A 19,113-nucleotide genomic window follows, 5' to 3' on the forward strand; every position below is an offset into this window, starting at 1 on the left:
CCGCACGACCCACTCCCTTCTGACTGGCGCTGCGGAGGAGATCCGCCTCTTGAGCCTCAAGACCTCGGTCTTGAGTTTTGAGAGCTCTTCGTGTTGTTCTTCTAATGGACATGATACGTGTAAGATGTAACAAATAGTTTTTAAAATGTTGTAATTGTTTATCTTAGAACATAAAACTTTAAGTTATGCATCATTTTGAGAACTTAACTAATGCAATTGGGTTATATCCTAGCTAATAATAGAAATTACTTAAATTTACTTCATCACCATCATCAACAGCTCTTTGTACGTCCCCACCGAGGGGCTCAGAGCCTACCCTAAGGATGACTAGGCCATAGCCAACCACGCTGGTCCACTGCGGGTTGGTTGACTTCACACATATCTTTGAATTTCTTCGCTGATATGTGCAGACATCACGATGTTTTCATTTCATTCACGATGTGTACATTTGGAAATTCGAAAAATTGGAAATCACATTGGTACACGGCGGGATTCGAACCAAGATTACAAGTCAAAGGCTTAAACCACTGAGCCATCGACGCTCTATAAATCTTGATAATTTATATTCTATTACTATTTGTATTCGATGACTTCTACATTAATACCAAAATAGCACAAGCAAAATGCAAAGCCTTAACATTCCTTAAAGTCTTCATGATAAAGACTGAAGAAAATATTACACAAGAGTATACGCCTGATATCCTAGGTCAAATATACAACGGATGTCAGTCATTGTTAAGGTCGCAGGTTCAGTGGAACAATTGGTAAGAGAGCAAACAGCATCTTGCTAATTCTTAATAAGATCAATTAGAGCCGGACATGTGCGACAGTACTTCAAGAATAATAAAAGAAACCATTCATCTAAACCATAGACCAGTCCTTGTTTAACATTTTTAAAACACTATCTGTTATTTGCGACTTCGTCCATGTAAAATTTAGAATGCCTATGTTACTCGGCGATAATCGGAGAAATCGTCCCAGTAATTTTTGAGTTATTTCAATTCATACAAAAATACAAATCTTTGCCTTTTTATATTATTAAGTATAGATGTAACCATCATCTTCCACTTGCCCTTATCCCTTATGGAGGGTCGGCACAGTATGTGCTGGTTTTCCATACATCTCTATCAGCCGTCATATCTGAATCCACTCCTTTCTTAAGCATATCTTCTTTCACACAATCCATCCATACTTTCTTCGGTCTTCCTCTTCCTTTGTAGCCATCCACATTCAATCTCAACACTTTCTGGTTTATGTCCCCATCATTTCGTCGCATAACATGTCCATACCACGCTAACCTTAAGTATAGATGTAATAACGATCATAAATATATACTATTTTACTCAGGGATAATGTAACGAATTAATTAAAGAATTTTTGATATTCATAGAGAGCCTAATCACCCTTTATTAGGGTAGGCACCGAGCCCCTAGGTGGTGACGTATAGCGAGCTGGTGATGATGATGATGATGAAGATGATAGAGTTTTTGAGTTTATTAGTTACAAATACATACAAAAATACACATCATTAATCTTTACAACATTACAATAAATAGCATTGTAGAAATAAATCTTATTTCTAGTATCACTTTACACAAGAAACTTCAGAAGCATTGAAACATTGAAACTACGACACGTTGGGAGCGCACACTTATGACTAAACTATCGCACAACTGGAGTGGGATTGTCCATTATTACGCAGCCAATTTAACTGTTTAGTTGCACACCTAAAAATCGAGTAATGTGCGCACCATATAAGATCATAAGAATCATAGTTTGCGAACGCACTGAGAATTACACTAATTATAGTGGCTGATAATATCTAAAATTTCAATTGAATCTACTAATTTTCTATATACTTCTTCTAGATACTTCTTAACCTAAATATTTAAAAGAGGATGTCCCATTACTGTCATGAGCTCAACTATATTCAATTTGCTAAAATGGATTCATTTCCTTTCATTTACAATATAGAGCAATACTAAATTTAGAATTATCTATGTGGGAAATGGACTGCGAACCTAGCGTTTGTTCTGATTTATTTTGTTGGCAACAATGAATAAGGTTTAGTAGTTTATTTCATTAGTTGAGTGCTTTTGGGCGTTGGTTTTGTAGATTTCTTGGAGTGATTTTACTAAGCGCTTTAGTAAATGCAATTTAAGTATAAATTTCCATACTATGGCTAAGATTATACACACGACTTTTCTCATTCTTGTAGTTACATAATGGAATTAACTATTACGATTTTGCATACGGAAATTGATGTATATGTAACTACTTTTAGACAACTTATTTAATTGATACTGTCGCTTTTAACTAAGAGCAACACTTCTCGTCAGAACTCAGAATGCGCGCCAATATCCATACTTCTAGTGACATTGACAGCTGTCAGCTAGGGACGTGACGTTTATGCCGATAATCTAGAGTTGCGCTAATTCTACACCACGGTACTAAAACATCATTATCATCTCGTCTACTTTATACTACTCCCCTAGTGTTAGCGCACTGGCTTTTCGTCCTCCAAATAACTCTATCATCTGTCATCTGTCATCACTCCCTTCTTGATCATGTCACCTTTCACGTTCTATCCATCTCTTCCTAGGTCTATAAAAATCAATGACGTAATTTTTCCTGATGTTTCTGAGTTGACCGTGACATCGGTATCTCTATCTATAGTAATATAATAAAGCGTAAACACACACTACTTCGCGGCGTAGTTTCAGCAATCACAGCGTATTCTTATTTAAAAAAAAGCCCTACACTGAGGACACGATTTAGGCTATATGTTTTCACGCTATTAAAAGGATAATTACATTGGAAAATAATCCTAATATGGGAAATGGACAATAAACTACACGCTGCCAATAATAAGGAAGCAAGGTTAATAGCGTAACGGTAATTTTGACATTTGCAATTGAGAATTTGACAGACAAATGTAAACAATAAAACTTTTTTTTTTATAATTTTATGCGGATGAACCCGTACGGGTACAGCTAGTTTACTAATAAACAAACACGTTACAGCTCATAGCATAATAAAGTATTATTTATGTTCTGACTAACATAGAGACAATAGTTAACAACAGAGTTATTATGATTTATCCAATAAATTGTTATCGGATAATGTCACCGCCTATCGGATACGATCAGTGTCTTGCGACAGAACACGCAATGCGACGTAACCGTTCAACAATTCCAACAATACCTTTATCCTTGAACTAATAACCTTTTTCGACCCGATTATACTAAAGTTAAGGTGACCATGAAGTTATTATTAAAGACTAGCTTTCGCCTGCGACTCCGTCTGAGTGGAATTAAAAAAAATGAATGAATATGTATTTATTGTCACAAAAAAGCGAGTAGCATACATATTCTTCCAGACTACCCTTTACATCTATACGAAATTACATCGAAATCCGTTCAGTCGTTTAGGCTACAAATTCTAACAAACATCCATACATCTAAACTTTCGCATTTATTTTATTATGAAGTATGATTAAGGCACTGGAAACGTATTATACATTATGAAATCCCAAAAATAATAGTAATAATTAAATTAAAATAGTTCCATTATAATATTAAGAAGTAAGATGTTATAAAAGAGTTAATATGTTAATCAGGACTTTCCGTGTTATTACCGTCGCATGGCTACAGTAACAAAGCATGATATCGTGCATGACGAATGCCTGAGGTATTGATCGCTGACAAATTCTTAGCACAAACTGAATGTTACCTATTGTTACGACTAAAAGTAATATTTTATTATGTTTGTTAAAATTATGCTTATTTCATATAACAAAGGAGTGGCAAATTGTTCTATTTCTGTTCAAGTACAACACATTTAAAGTGTAAACAGTGGTAGAGCCCGCTTTAACTTCTACGCACTGTAGGGCCGGCTCGCCCGGTGTAATACCATGACCACACAGAAAACAGACGTGAAGTGGAAGCAATTCCGTGTACAGTCTGATGAGTGTGGTGCCGGAGGCTTATTTTTAGTGCCTTTCCCTTTTCGCCCTTTTCGCCAGAGGAAAGTATTGGAAGGAAAACTGGATTTGACGTTTAAGGAGACGCATAGGAAGGGGAAATGTCCTCTTTATGTGAGCCTACTCCGTCAATTAAGGGTAGCCATCACATCTGCAATTGCGGTTGTCTATGGGCAGCGGTCGCTTTCTATTTCGGTGGATTCAGCTTGCCGATTGCTCGTTTGCTACCTTATATTACAAAAAAAAGTACAATCGGGCAATGACGGTGTTTTATCTAAAAACCTAGTCGTTTGTACATTTTGTACGCATTGAAAGGACGCGAAGCAATAACCAATAGGATGCTAATATTAAATGTAAAGGGTTCGGTACAATATTAAATGTTTTTTTCATTATTATCACGACATTTGCGTATTTACTACTACCTAATTGGTTATGAACCGAAGGTAATTTCTGGCTAGTGCAACACCGTGGATTTCCGCGATTGTACTTGACATCAGTTGGCATAATTACTTCAAGTAAAAATAAACATGTTAGTTCGACTAATTTATTAGAACTTTATTCACAATCGGAAAGCTTATTCTAAACTCGGCCGCATAGTAATAATTTTGGTAGCTGTTTAAAATTTATTTCTAATTAATCACGCAACATGGTAGTCAGTGGGACAGTTCTACGATGTTTTAAATGGTCATTTTATCAATATAATTAACATGAAATACCGTTTTATTAATTCGAATGACGTTTGTTCCGCATTAACGAAAGATAACTGTAAGTTGGATTCGTTTATTAACAAACTAATGGCAAATAAAATGCAGCAAGATTTTTTTTAATTCATACTTAATTAAATAAAGAACAGCAGCTGATCAACGACTCAGTAAAGACTTACCAGGGTAAGCACGACCTTCAGCAATAAGGAAACAAAAAAGAGGAAATAAAGAAAAAAAGAACTTGTATCTTTTTGACCGACTTCCCAAAAGGAGGTACTCAATTCGTCTGTGTAATTTTTTTACGTGTGTTATTTCTTTGTTAAAAAGATTTTTGAATCTAGAGGAGCCTATTTCAAAATTTCCTCTCTTTTGCAATTAGGAAAGTATTGTATTATTGTAAGTTTGTAAATAAACTCAAAAACTACTATACCAATTCCAAAGAAGACCACACCATCAAATGCCATGCTAACCTTGAATAAATTAGCTTATTTAATATTGCCCCTTGCATAATATGATAAGCTATATCGTGTTTTTAAACTGACTACGTCCCCGTGAAATTAAAAAAATAGTAAAAAAAGCCTATGTTATTTATAAAGTAGTTTTTTAATGGTGCATGAAAATGAAATTGGTTAAGTAGTTTTTGAGTTATTTCAATTCATACAAAAATTCCTATTTATAATCTATACTTATACTAATATTATAAAGAGAAATGATTTGTATTTTTGTATGTATTTAAATAACTCAATACTACTGGGCCGATTTCAAAAATTATTTCACTATTAGAAAGATAATTAATCTGTGAGTAACATACTATACTTTTTAGTATTTTTTTAATTTCACGGGGACGAAACCGGGAGCAACAGCTAGTAATAGTATAAATTACAAGCTTATCTCTTATGATTTACGTCACATATGAAATACTGTTTTTATGGTTGTATGGAACACATTTATTGATGTATTCTCGTAAAGGATCACCAAAAGACTATAAAATCCATTACACACCGCTCCCTCTAAGCATTGCATCCATGTTACAATGTCCAGTATCAGTTTACCACATCTGTAATTTTATCGTGTAAGCAATCCTTATGACCACCGACAATATAAAGGGAGAAAGTAGGTTGCGGTTGTGGAAGTGCATAGACAATGCATTGGGTGTGCTCTATGACATTTGCAGTGACAGATTGAAGGGCGGACTCGAAACGGGAAAGTTATCGATTAAACATGCATTAATTCCTACCGAGAATTGTTGATTTTTAAATCTTTATGTGTACAAATAATTACATGGTTTTGCTTCATCACTAGCTCACTATACTATACCCCACCAAGGTGCTCAAAGCCTACCCTATGTAAGGGTGACTAGGCCATAGTCATCCACTCTGCACTGCGGGTTGACTTCGACTGACGGGGTAAATTATGTACATATGGAATTTCGAAAAATCATTGGTACATGGCGGGATTCAAACCCAGGACCTATAAATTACAAGTCAAGTGCTCAAACCCCTGAACCACCGACGCTCTTACATGGTTGTAATTAATCAAAAATCAAGTTTAAATCACTTTCTTACAAAAGAGGACTCGTAATGACAGCGAATGTGAAATCCGCCGTATGTCGGAGTTTCCCCGCGACACGGTGGCGCCACTGGCGACGTGCGATAGACACCTTAATGTGGCCAGACACATGGAAAACACTAAGTAAATACACGAATAATTACAGAAATATAAAAATTAGGAATAATAATAAAGGTGCATGAATATTTAATAACATTCGTATGCCAAAATCTTGAAAAAAATACTTCGTAATATTGTAAGTCTCATGAAATAGTACTAGATAGGATACAACGATCGTATTACATGAAAAAGAAAATATATTTTAAGTAACTCTTATCGATACTATTATAATAAAGCGTAAACACACACTTCTTTGTTGCCTAAGATGTCACCATATTTTTGAATAGTTCTTTTTCTATAGCCCTATACTTACGTCACGCTTTAGGCTACATTTTTTGACGCCATTAAACTTAGGGATGAATATTTTGGATAAAAACCCTAATGTGGAAAAGAGACTATAAGTTGCTGCCAAAATGAAGGAAGCAAGACTGTCAAGGTTTATCATGTCATGTCATTTTGACTATTTGCAATTGATAATTTGACAAATGTAAACAATAAAATAAAATTTTCACAATTGCATGCGGATGAAGCCGCACGGGAACATCTATTGCCTATAAAATTAAACAGTAATAAACTTGGAAGACATCTATTTGAGTAGACACTTCCTGTCGTAATCAGAGTTCTAAAATAGGTCCTAAGGGAGGTTTTTAGTGAAGATTTAGATAGCACACCTTTGACTACCGGACAACTGTTTAGTCTCGCTTTGGTTCCCGTGAGCTTATTTCGCAAACTACTCGATTTTTAGTTGTCCAACTAAATAGTTGAATTGGCTGCGAAACTATCGACAATCGACTATCGCACAACAGTTGTGCGTTATAAACTATCGAAGAGGAACGCCCGCTCTCAGAATGAGAAATTTAATATTAAATTATTTAAGTAACAGTGGTACAATTCAGTATCCTTGAAATTAAGGAACATAACGATAATCATATTGTTTCAACAACTTATTGGTATTACAGAGAAAGGATGAAAGCGTTTGCGAAATCCGCCATTTACCTTAACGATTACTACAGATTATAAAAAGAATTACGCTCAAATTACATTCATGTCGAGGTATTCAAATATAACAATAAAATACGATTTTAATAGCATTACATTATGACAACTGACATTTTTATTCCCTGTTAAGGTAGTTCATGTTAATTTTTGGACTGGCAACATTTTAAAATTTAATTATAGATGGGGCATTTTAATAGGTCACATTTGACAGAAAACAACGCAACCTGTTTATATAATGGTGTGCATATTTTTTGTTTAAATAAAAACTACCAACTTTATTCTTTTTTGGATTACATTTGGATCAATTTACAATGGCGTTAGTTACCTAATTTTCTTTTTAACCAATTAATCACTAAGGATGTTACAGATATTAACGAAAAAAGGAGCTTTTTATCAAAATTGAAAACTCTATTCAGTTACTTAAATCGATATTTTTATCTGTTAATTGTTTAATTACGTAGCTTAAAGATATAGTCATACTTCAGCAAAGAGACAAGATTAACTAGAAACTGACTTAAATTTAACTTGCAATCTTCGTAAGCACTTCATCTGATTCCTGCCCCCCTAGACAAAGTGACTTTTGATTAGCGATGTCGCTTGTAGAATCGACAAAATGTGTCGAAATGTATAGAAATGAATACGTGACAAGCGGATGACTTATCAAATGTTATTGTCAGTTCTATACATTTTTGACTTTTCAATCAGCGATGACGATAATCAAATGTTACTATGTCTAAGGGGACAGTATACAGTATACAGTATACTTAAGTGTACAAAGAGAAATGTAAACATTGAAAGTAAGCTCATAAACGCGGTAAAGACATTGTAGCCGAAGTAGTCACGACTTGGTAAAGCCGCCGACATCGACGGTCGTGTAACATGAATAATCATGACACCAGTGGTTAACGGTTACGATTACTCACGAGATTTGAGCGCGAATTCTTTTCTGTGTTGCCAGTAACAAACTTCTACCGTTTTAGAAAGTTTTTTTTTATTAGAAATTATATGATGATACTGGCAACTAATAGAGTAGAATATACATGTACTTCCACAAAAAAGGAACAAAACCATACTTTTATTATTAACGCGAAAGTTTAGATGAATAGATGGATGTTTTAGAGTTTGTAGCCTAAAAGCTGGACGGATTTCGATGAAATTTGGTATAAATGTAGAGGATAGTCTGGAAGAACACATAGGCTAGGCACTTTTGTTTTCTAAAGCTAGTTCTAAATACGAAAATAATACAAAAATTATGGCAAAAGACAGACAGAACAGCAAATTAAGAAGGAACTTAGCCCTTTCTGCGCTGGTTTTCAGTTGGTTTCATAGCACTCACGTGAAGTATTACATTAAATATATGTTGTTGAATTGAATGATTTTCCAGTACAGTTAATCATCAGTATCTCTGTTTATTTCTACTATATTATTTTCGTTTTTAAACTTGTTTTGATCAACACCTGGCAACATAGTCGCGAATGTCTAATAAAATGTGCGGCGCCGACGCGCGCGTGTCGCCAAACTCTCCCACGGTGACGAATGACATACGCCAGTGGTTCTAAACCTTTTAATAACAGACTGAACTTTATTAAATAACATATTTTAATACCTTTCATTTTCAGTGTGTACTGTTTTTACTAATCATTTTAAATACATCTTAATGATAGTAAAAAAATATAAAACATTAGCTTTCGCCGTGACTTGTCCGTGTGGGCGATATGTGTTCTTCCAGACTATCTTCGACATTTATGCTTTCATCAATATCCATTCAGCAATTTAGTCTAAAATATCTATTAAACATCCATCTACCTAAACTTTGGCATTTATAATATTAGGAAGATATCAATAGTATCCCTGAATTCAAATATAAAACACGAGACTAAAGTTTAAATCTTCATCAATAACTGATCTACTCTAAATTAGCAGTAAATATGCAACTACAAAGGTTGATGACATCTTTAAATGTCTTCCTAAATATGTACAGATTTCCTAAACAGATACAAATATGCCTCGCAAATAAGCAATAAAAAAGTACAAAAGATTGAGTATCTCTGGAATTGATAATCCGAAACGTGACATTCCAAGATGGGTTTTTTAATGGCGCTAACATTTAAAGTGTCCAGTTTATTACGTCGAGTTGCGCCCGAGGTTTTATACGGAGTGAAACTTAATCCGGACCCTTCGGTGTATTTTCTTGTATCTAATTAAAGTAAAGAACCATTCATATTATATTATCAACTAGCTGTTCCTATGCGACTTAATCCGTATAATATTATAAAAATTTCATTTTATTATTTACATTCGTCAAATTATCAATTGCAAATGTCTAAATGACATGACATGACAAACCTTGACAATCTTGCTTCCTTGATGTTGGCAGCAACTTATGGTCTCTTTCCCGTATTGGGGTTTTTATCCAAAATATTTAGCCCTAAGTTTAATGACGTGACAATACATAGCCTATAGCGTAACGGAAGTGTAGAGATCTTTATTAAAATAAGAGTTATTCAAAAATATGCTGTGATTGCTGACATCTTAGGCAACAAAGAAGTGCGTGTTTACGTTTTATTAGATTAGTAAATGATCGAGAAATTTATGACGTCATTGACTTGTAATTTGAACTACTGAGAATACACAAGATGGAAGCATTAAAATGTACTGCCGTCATATCCCTAACTTTATCCCACTCATAAGGTTCAAAAGCCTCAATACTGCCTTCACATCGATAGAAAGCGGACAAATCTCTATTCTGGTTGTACAGTCGAGGACACTAACGGTGTTCTATCTTAAAAGCTACAATCGTTTGAATGTTATAAGGAAGAAAATTGTTTGATTGTAACGAATAGGCTCAAAAACTACTGGGCCGAATTTAAAAATTCTTTCACCGTTAGAAAGGTAATTTGTCTGTGAGTAACATAGGCTATATTTTTCATTATTTTTTAATGTCAGACGGACGAAATCACAGGCAACTGCTAGTTACTTTAAGAAAAGGTGGAATTTATCTCATTGCCCTTTAAAACAGATACTAATGTTTTTTTGTAACCTTGACCGTATATTTAAGAGAAACTTCACAAACAGGGTCAAGAAATTAAAATGTACTCCAATATACTTCCATTTGAAGGCGGACCATAATTAATTACACCGCCCATCCGCTATTGCTGTCAATACCGATGTTAGACGTGAGTAATGTTGCCATAATATTGTGCCACCCACTGAGAAGTTAAATCGAATGCAAATTCAGTTAAGTCAAGGCAGTTTTTTATAACGAGGTCGATGATCACGTTTTGCAAGAAGCGATACCAATTTATTTTCATTTCTACTTTAAAAGAACTTTATTGATTCTTCTATTTCTTCTATAAGAATCTGTTATTTAATCTATTTATCGATAAAAGCATTATGGCAACACAAGTACTCAAATGTTACCAGAAAATGAGTAATTTTTCGATATTATCGACCAACGGCCAACAAAGTATATCTATACTAATATAATAAAGTGTAAACACATACTATTTCGTGGCGTAGGATGTCAGCAATCATAGCATATTTTTAAAAAATCCTTGCTTTAATAAAAAGCCCTACACTGACGACTATATATTTTCATGCTATTAAACTTAGGGGATAACTAGATTAGAAAAAACATTGATGTGGGAAAGGGAAAATAAATTACAAGCTGCCAACATCAAGAATCAAGGGTACCACGATTTCCATTTGTGCATTTAAATTTTGACATTTCGAATTGAGAATTTGACAAATCTAAACAAGAAAATAAAGTTTTTTTGATTTCATTCGGATGAAGCTGCACGGGAACAGCTAGTTTGTGATAATTATAAAATTTTCATACAGCATACAAAAACAAACGAGATGCTTTATTCATTACACGTGTGAAGTCACGTCCCGCGCATTCTCACGTCACGTTGACAGCTGTCATGCACTAAGCTGCGTGCATAGATTATATAAGCGTAGATATTGCAGCTAAGTATTAATATAGACGTGTTTAATTGTTACTCATTTTAATAGTTATTAATCCAATCAAATCAATATAGATTTGATCGGATTAGTATTCAATACGTTTTATTTAAACAGATTGTCAAACTTTTTTTCTAGTGGATCTATTTAAAATATTACTAGTAAAACCACCGTTAATCTATACTTGATATAATAAAGAGGAAAGATTTGTATTTTTGTGTGTACTGAAATAACTTAATAACTATTAAGATTTCAGGTCATACGTTATCAGTAACATAGGCTATGCTTGTATTTTTTATTTCATGCAGACGAAGTCGCTAGCAACACCTATTTATTTTATTATTATATTTTTAGTCAGAATTAGTTAAAATTCCGTATACGACGTCTTATAGCCGTGACACGAGCTTTTATAACTGTTCTGAAGATTATAATATAATCCCAACATTAAAATCTACTTTGATGTTTGAATGCAACGTTGAGTGTACCATTAAATCTTACTTTCCTGATTACATATATTAGTTATTTCATGTTAGACTAGCTGTTCCCATGCGGCTTCATCCGCATGAAATTACGAAAATTTTATTTCATTGTTTACATTTGTCAAATTATCAATAGCAAATGTCAAAATAAAATGACATAACAAACCTTGGCAATCTTACTTTCTTGATGTTGGCAGCAATTTATGGTCCCTTTCCCACATTAGTTTTTATACAACATATTTACCCCCTAAGTTTAATGTCGTGAAAATATGTATCCTAAAGCGTGACGTAAGTGTAGGGCTTTTTATTAAAAAAAGAATTATTCAAAAATATGCTGTAATTGCTGACATCTTAGGCAAAAAAGAAGTGTGTGTTTACGCTTTATTATAATAGTATAGATATAACTAATAAATCTATAAAAGAAGTCCAGGAAGGAGATCATCGTGGCTTCAAAATCTTTGCCAATGGTACAATAAAAGTACGCGTTCTATATTTAGAGCTGCTGTGTTCAAACAAGTCGCTATAATGATTGCCAACCTTCGTTAGGAGACGGCACCAAAAGAAGAAGAAGAATCCTATCTATGACCAGAAAGCTAGAGCAGGTGTGCCCTTGAACATCGCACAACTGATTAGACTTCCTTTGATTCCTATGAGCTAATTAGGGGTGCGCAGACTACTCGATTTTTAGTTGTGCTACTAAACAGTTGAATGGGCTGCGAAACAATCGACAATCGCACAACAGTTGTGCGATAGTTTAGTTAATGGTGATATTTATCAATCCAAGATGCAATCCTATATACTTGACATGTCTTTAAACATTTTTCTGTACTAGCTAGTACCAAGCTTCGTATAATAAAACATCAATTTGACAAAAACGCTTGTTAAGTTATATGAAATTACTAAAACTCCTAATACGATTTTAAAACGACTAACTTCACAAACGATAGGTGACATTAAGGATTCACCACACGTCGACAAACTAGCGCCATCTAGCGACACACATCACACTAATTTACAAGTGGTGAATCGCGAAGATAGCTTCACAATCAAGCTTAACGTTGTCTACTGAATACATTAATAGCTTTGAAAGCTAGACTTTTATCTGTACGTGTGGGCGGCAGCGATGTGCCACCAGGACAGTTTTACAAACGACTAGCTGTCGCCAGCGAATTCGTCTACGCAATATTAGGATAATAAAGTATCCTACAATATGCCCGTCTGTTTTAGCTTCTTCAGAGAAAGGCCGGTTGAAATTGGTCCAGCCGGTTCGGATAGACAAAATATTTTCAAATGTAATTTTCGTTATCAGCAACGCAAATTCAACATATTTCCGTAATTTGGAATTTTTCTTTTGATATCACAAACAGACAGTCCTATTTTATTATATGTATAGATAGATAGATTACTAGTCATAACACACACTAGCCAAACTATTACCACAACTATATTATTTTTACATGCAGTATTCTCAAACTTTACACGAATTTCACTAATGTACTAACAACTCAATTATGTAAAGAATCTTGATTATTTATGGTTTCGATTACTCAATGTCAAGCATACGTTAAACTACGTAATACGTACATTGAATATCATTTCGTAACGGCCATCAACAAACATCAATGTCCGCATTTCCATAACACTAACAGACACGCTAGCCATGAATATATTGCTAAAACTAAAATTCCAAAATTATATATCTACAGGTTCTGGATTCGAATCCTGCCATGTGTAATATGTGGTCATTTTTACAATTTGCATTATACTATTATAATATTATAGATGGATGGATGTTTGTTAGTTTGTAGCCTAAACGGCTAACCGGATCTGGATGAAATTTCGCATACATGTAGAGCATAGTCTGGAAGAAAATATAAGCTACTTACTCTTTTAATTCTTTTCTAGTTAATAGTTATTACGATAAAGGAAAACATCGTGATGCAACCTGCACATATAGTCTGAGAAATTCAAAGATATGTGTGAAGTCAACCCTCAGTGGATCAGCCAGTTACCCCTAACTTATGGTAGTCTCCGAGCCTCTCAGTGATGTAACTTTAGCGACGATTATTTTAAGAAGTCTCTTCACTTTATTTAAATAACTCCGAAACTACTGGGTCGATTATATAAATACTTTCACCGTTATAAGGTAATTTATCTGTGAGTAACATAGGCAGTATTTTTTTTAATTTTGCGAGAGCAGTCTCGAGCAACAGCTAGTGTTTAAATAAAAAACAAATGACACGCACTGCCTGTCGAATAAAAAATTGAAAATCGGACAACCAAGAATGGTGTTATGAAGTAAAAAATACAATCGAATTGAGATTCTTTTTTTTGAAGTCGGTAAATAAAAGAGCTATGTAAAGAATTTGACGTCCCACTACTTATTTAAGCGTTTGAATTGAAATAAAGCTTAGAGTTAATTTGCATAGTATGTCATACATAATCAGTCATTAATAATACTTAAGGCCTACATTTAAGTGTGTTAAGAACTTGATAGTATGATGGATTGCGTTCGTAGTGAAAATATTGGCTCGCATAATTAACGTCGGAATTATTCATCTCGTCTGACCTATAAGGGCCGCCATTTTGATTTAATTTATTGACAGTTGTTGATGAACTAATGATACAACAGACATTTACGTTTATAACTTATTTTAACACTAGCTGTTCCTCGTGACTTCGTCCACGTGCTTTAAAACACACAGATAAATTACATTTCTAATGGAGAGAGAATTTTTAAAATCGGAACTATAGTTTTTACGTGAATCGAATACATACAAAAATACAAACTTTTCCGCTTTATATTATTAGTATAGAAGACTAAATTGCAACCGCGACTTCGTCTGCGTGAAACAAAAAACCTAAGTGTTCTTCCAAACTATCCTCTACATCTATGCCAAATTTTATCGTTCAGCCGTTTACGTTACAAACTTTAATAAACATCCATGCATCCGCTTTTAATATTTAAAATATTAGTAAGATATAGATTTATTTTAAATCTACGCGTACAGTCACGAGCAACAGCTAGTAACTAAACATGTTCGCATATTGAATAATGACGTAATAACTCACAAATGCATAATTAAATATGTTTAAAGGTTATTTGGATTGTTGTGTAACACAAATCCATCATGTAAACACTCCTGACCTTTTTCGATTAGAAAAGGCCTTCCCTTTACTATCTACGAGTATACTTCTATACTGTTATAATAAAGCGTAAACACACACTTCTTTGTTGTCTAAGATGTCAGCAATTACAAAAAGCCTTACACTTTCGTCACGCTTTAGGCTATACGTTTTAGTGCCTTTAAGCTTAGAGGGTAGATTTGGATAAAAACCCTAATGTGGGAAAAAGACCATAAGTTGCTGCCATCAAGGAAGCAACGTTGTCATTATTTTGACATTTGCTATTAATAATTTGACAAATATAAATAAAATAACATTTCAATAATTTTATGCGGATGAAGCCGCACGGGAACAGCTAGTTATTGAATATTCTCTAATAAACTTTTCGAGAGAAATAAATTGGTGGTCTGATAATCATACTTATATTATAAGTGGGAAAGATTTGATGTATGGATGGAGGAATGGATATTTGTTAGAGTTTGTAGCCAAAAAGGCTTAACGTATTTGGATGAAATTTGGTATAGATGTAAAGAAATGTCTGGAAGAACACATCCTACTGTCTTTTGTTTTGTTTTAATTCCACGCGACATAGTCCCGGGCGTAAGTAAATTGTATAAAATGCAGTTTCCTCGTAACTATAAGTCATGAAAATCAATGTTTTGCCTTTCGCTAGATCTTACTAATATTATGGATGTTTGTTTGTTGATACTTATTTTTAAAACAGCTAAACGGATCTCGCTGTAATTTCGCATAGATGTAGAGCACAGTCAGGAGGAACACAGCGACTTACTATAATTTTATTAATTCCACGCAGACAGAGTCGCGGGCGATCGCTAGTGTTTAATACTCGCAAGTGCAGAGGACAATGAAAGGTCACGTATTGACAATTAGTTATGTCTTCCTATCGTTCGTTGACATCGCAGTTCCGTACAATATCTGTTGTATGCCATTGTAAATTGAACTTTAATGCATTGTGTAAGATAATATAATTCAAAACGTGTAACATGTACTACTAACATATTTTTTTCTATAATACTCATACTAACATTATAAATGCGAAAGTTTAGATGGATGGATGAATGTTTGTTAGAGTTTGTAGCCTAAACGGCTGAACAGATTTTGATGAAATTTTGTACAGATAAAGAGGATAGTCTGGAAGAATACGTAGGCTACTTTTTATCCCGGAAATAGTTACGATTCCCGTGGGATGCATTAATTTCGTATTTTAATATGTACTGCAACTATATTTTATTCTGCAACGGTTCAACATATCTTATTGAAATTTGGCACAGATATAAAACAAAGTCTGGAGTACACATGGGATAAGGTTCATCCCCGAAAAATGTTCGGTTCCCATAGGACACGTTATTTACATAGTTCGTCTGGTTTCTAATACCACACGGACGAAGTCGTGGGCAACAGCTAGTATTATTTATATGCGAAAGTTTAAATAAATGTTAGGGTTTTTAGCCTAAACTGCTGAACGAATCTCGATGAAATTTGGCATAGATGTAGATGATACTGAAGACAGGCTACTTACATTTGTTTTTGTTAAATTACACAGAGTTACAATATATGAATGCACAGCCAAAATTACTAGACCTAGAATTTTAAAGTATTGCAGATAGATTTCTGTTACTAGGTAAGCAAATACTAAAAAAAAATAAACAAAAAAATGGGACCCACCTGCAAGCGTAACCTTTCGGATAAAAAAGAATTATCAAAATCGGTCCACTAGCCGCGGAGTTATGCCGTAACACACATAAAAAAAAACATACAGACGAATTGAGTACCTCCTTCTTTTGTTTTGGGAAGTTGTTAAAAAAGTAATTTACGAAATTCTTCCTCTAAAGGTCCAAAATAGGGGTCTAAAGTTTGTATAGATGAACGCTATTCCTTTGGCAGAAATAGTTGAAAAGTGAGATAAATGTATTTTGACTATTTATAATAATAAAGTACGGCTGGGTCACAATCTACATCGACCCCCTGCGGCCGGCACAATAGAACAATACGAGATTTAATAAGGAAATACACTTTTGCATAACCTTATCGTTATGTAATACTGATAATATAAGCATAACACTAATCACATTTGTACAGTCAGCTACATAAATGTGTAGACATTAGCTTTCGCCTGCGACTTCGTGTGGAATTAAAAAACAAAAGAATCCTATGTGTTCTTCCAGACTAACATCTACGTCTATACCAAATTTCATCGAGATCCGCTAAGTTTAGGCTACTCTAACAACATCCATCTAAACTTTCGCATTTATAATACTGATACGAAGTAAGATATACATATAAAGCTACAGAATCTTGTATACAGTTTCGGTTTTAAAAATATACATGGACTTATCCATCTAAATGCTTCCATCATCATCATCAACTTGCCCTTATCCCTTACGGAGGGTCAGCTCACTATGTGCTCTTCCATACATCTCTATCAGCCGTCATATCTGAATTCACTCCATTTTTAAGTATATATAAGGAATCCATCTAAATCGTGATCGGTGAAGGAAAACATCGTGATGCAACCTGCACATATCGGCGAAGAAATTCAAAGATATGTGTGAAGTCAACCAACCCGCACTTGGCCAGCGTGGTTGACTATGGCCTAGTCACCCCTTATTAGGGTAGGCTCCGAGCCCCTCGGTGGGGACGTACAGTGGGCTGGTGATGATGATCTAAATGCTTCCGACTTTGAATATTTACTATTGACGACGGCTGCATTTTGTCAAGTTTCTTATTTTTTGTAAACGTATACACATATATAGTACCATATTTCTTTCGAGTCAGTTGTTTTCTATCTGTATACAAAGATAAATAAATAAATAATATTACACTTTGACGTACCTTTAGAGGCTTAAATAAAATTAACTTAATAACTTAAAAGTATATAAACGTGCATTTATCATAACTATTATTAAAAATGCATATAAAGCGACTATAAGATTGTTTCAACCCGATCGAAACCGTGGAGAAAAGTAGTTTAAATATTCTGAAATCAACTCATTTCTTGTCTCTTTGAACTACGTAATGGTAAACAATAGAAAATGATGAAAACGATTCCTGCGCAGTATAATTATTACAAGTACAATAGCGAACTAAAGTGATTAACGGACGTCTTATGTAATTGAGATATTGGCCAGGGGTGCTTAGCTAAATTCAATAATTTATTTTACTAATCTTACTAATATTATAAATGCGAAAGTTTAGATGGATGGATGGATAGATGGATGGATGAATGTTTGTTAGCGTTTGTAGCCTAAACGGCTGAACGGATCTCTATGAAATTTGGCACAGGTTTAGAGCATAGTCTGGAAGGACACATAGGCTACTTTTTATCCCGGGAATAGTTACGGTTCCCGTGGGATTCATTAATTTAGTTTTTTAATGTTTACTCGATCATTCTGCAACGGTTCAACATATCGTATTGAAATTTGGCACAGACATAAAACAAAGTCTAGAGTACACATGGGATAAGCTTCATGCCCGAGAAATGTCCGGTTCCCGAGGGATACGTAACTTTTTATAATTTATATAGTTTGTATGTTTTCTAATACCACGCGGACGATGTCGCGGGCAACAACTCGTTTAAAAAAAGTATGCAAATAAAATCTAAAATAATTGAAAATGCAGTAAAAGATATATTACAGATAAATAAATTACACTTTATGAATAGATAGCTTTCACCCACGACTCCGTCAGGGTGGCATTAAAAAAAACAAAAGTAGTCTATGTGTTCTTCCGTAGTATCCTCTACGTCTATGCCAAATTTCATCGAGATCCGTTCAGCCGTTTAGGCTACAAACTCTAACAAACCATCCATCTAAAATTTCGCATTTAAAATATTAGTAAGGAGATTTATTAATTGATTTAGTTAAACACTAGGTGTTACTCGCGTCTTCGTTCGCGCGGAAATATAAATTGTAATAGACATAGCTTATGTTACGCAGTTTATTCCTAAGTTTAACTTTATACCGCGTTTATTTGTAATTCCATAAGTATTCAATTCAATTTATCAAAGACAAAACATAAATTATACTCTTTATTAAGCATTGTCTCATAGTTATGTATTTTATTATCTGAAACGTATCTGTTTGAACAGCCCTGAGATAAACAGTAATTACATAGATGTAAAGTGGACATTCACTTGAGAAATAGTCACCAACAATCGTTTAAACCGATAATA

The 19,113-nt window shown here is 34.1% G+C and overlaps 1 protein-coding gene across 2 annotated transcripts in view; it reads right to left on the reverse strand.

Moving 5' to 3' along the window:
• LOC106108863 overlaps nucleotides 1-19,113 on the reverse strand; it is an 83,923-nt gene that overhangs the window by 22,746 nt on the left and 42,064 nt on the right. The window lies entirely within an intron of this gene.

Source organism: Papilio polytes, unplaced genomic scaffold (genome assembly GCF_000836215.1).
Source record: "Papilio polytes unplaced genomic scaffold, Ppol_1.0 DF821400.1, whole genome shotgun sequence".
In the NCBI taxonomy this organism is placed as follows: Eukaryota; Metazoa; Arthropoda; class Insecta; order Lepidoptera; family Papilionidae; genus Papilio; species Papilio polytes.